Source organism: Delphinapterus leucas, chromosome 19, assembly GCF_059928025.1.
Source record: "Delphinapterus leucas isolate spDelLeu-1000000601 "Yukka" chromosome 19, BTC_Dleu_Yukka2, whole genome shotgun sequence".
NCBI classification, from domain to species: Eukaryota; Metazoa; Chordata; class Mammalia; order Artiodactyla; family Monodontidae; genus Delphinapterus; species Delphinapterus leucas.
Genome location: NC_143147.1, coordinates 44,793,370 through 44,795,775, shown reverse-complemented (window position 1 = coordinate 44,795,775; position 2,406 = coordinate 44,793,370).

Sequence of the window (2,406 nt, the reverse complement as noted above, 5' to 3'; positions counted from 1 at the left end):
TTTGGCTGAATAACAGACAACACACTATTTCTATAAAAGGGAATGAGGCTGGGAAGGTAACAGGAAGTAGAGGGCAAGGATGACTTGAGGCTTTCCCAACTGCCCAATGGATACAGGCAAAGGGAGGGACTAGTTTATGAAGGATACTTCCTCTAGGAGGTTCACTGAATACTTTAACCAGAAGTTTTTCCTCAGGAGTTAACCCCATTCAAGGGCATGAGCAGCCTGTCATCAGGGGTGACCAGAGAGGATGCTCTAACGTGTGAACCCGGTCATGTTATCCCTCTCTTTGTTTCACCCCCACATCCAATCCATTAATAAATACTTTTGGGTCTACTTTCAAAAATGTGTCCAGAATCTTATTATTTTTCACCACATCTACCCTCTCCATCTTGTCCAAGCCAACCTTATCTCTCACCAGGATTCTTACAAAAACCTCCTATTTTGTCTCCTTCCTCTGCCCTTGCCCTGTTTCACTTCATTCTCAACATTGCAGCCAGAGCGATCCTGTTAAAATATAAATCAGATCAAGTCAATCCTGTTTAAACCCCGCCCATGGTTTTTAATCTCCGCAGTGTAAAGCCCAATCCTTCTAAGAGCCTACAAGCCCCTATGTGCTCTGGTCCCCGTTTTCTCTCTGTTTTCAGACCCTATTACTTCTCCTCACTCATTCTGCTTCAGTTGTACAGGCTGGTTCAGAGACCTTTGTTCCCTCTGCCTTCGTTACTCTTCCCTTAAATTACTGTATTACTTTCTCCCTAACTTCCTTCAGCTCCTTACTCAAATGTTATTTTTCTGGTTAGTCTTTCTGGGACACTCTATCTAAAATTATAATCTCCCTCTGCCCAAATTTCTTGTCTTAATTTTTTCTCCTGTGCACTTAACACTATCTAATATACTATATACTTTACTTGTAAATCTTTTAATATCTGTCTCTTTTTCTAGAACATAAACTCCATGAAAGCAGGGATTTTTGTATCTTTGTTCCTAGTTTAGATTCCCCTGAAAGCAGAGCATGAGAACTATGGGGTGAAGCTCGATAATTTGGGAAGTATTCCTAGGAGCAGGAATGAGAGCCTGGACCAGTTGGTGGGGATTAGCGTTTGATTCTGCTGGGACTTTTTGAAGTGCCTTATGAATGCATTGCAGAATATTTTGCCTGGAGGAGGAAAGGAGAAACATTTATCTCCTGGCTTTCATTCCTGTGGCATTTTAAAATACGGCCACAAATTCGTTGACATGCTTTTCTCATCAAACAGTGGGGTCTCTGTTTTCTCGCCTTGAAGCAGAGAGGGCTTGTGACTGGTTCCGTCAGTGGAGCATGCCATGTGACCTCTGAAGCTAGGGTGTGAAAAACCATGGGGCTTGAACCTTGATCACTGGAGACACTTACTCGTGGAGCCCTGAGCCACCATTTAAGAAGAGTGACTAGCTTGAGGCTGCCATGCTGTGAGGAAGCCCAAACTACGTGCAGGTGTTCTGGTTGACAGTCCCAAATGAGCATAGCCTTCAAGGCGTCCCAGCCTAAGTGCCAGACATGGGAGTGAGGAAGCCTGTAGATCTGCACTGCCCAATATAGCAACTACTAGCCACATGTAGCTACTGAGCACTTTAAATGGGGCTAATCTAAATTGAGATATTCTGAAAGTATAAACTATACACTGGGTTGCAAAGACTTAGTACCCCCCCAAAATGTAAAAGCATCTCAATAATTTTTTATATCAATTACATGTGGAAATGATAAGGTTTGGGATATATTGGATTAAAGAAAATACATTATGAAAATTATTTCATCTGTTTTACTTTTTTTTTTTTTTTTTTTTTAAGCCATGCCACGTAGCTTGTGGGATCTTAATACCCAAACCAGGGATTGAACCTGGGCCAAGGCAGTGAAAGTGCCGAGTCCTAACCACTGGACCGCCAGGGAATTCCCCTGTTTTACTTTTTTAATACGGCTACTAAAAAATTTAAAATTCCATATGTGACTTGCATTGTATTTTGATTGGCCAACACTGCTCTAGATGGTTGCCCATCCCTTTGAGTCATTTCCTGCTAATTGTGTCTTCCCAAGCATGCCCCAGGCATCATCAGCAGGGATGAGCCATCTGGGCTGTGCCCCGTATGAACTTCCAACCCATAGCATTTGTGAGTAGAATACAATCGTGGTCATTTTATACCACTAAGCTTTGGGTGGTTTGTTACACAGCAATAGATGGTGGGGACAACCCTTCACTGGCCAGTGGTGGATCACAGATATTAAATTCCTCACACTTCTGGTTTGCTAATGCATGTGTGTTATATTCTATCATGATTTCCACAGCTCAGGATCAGAGAAAGCCCCAGGGCAGGAAGCTATAGAGTTATGAGGCAAGAGACCTGCATGAAGCTTGTGTAAATCTAAGAAAA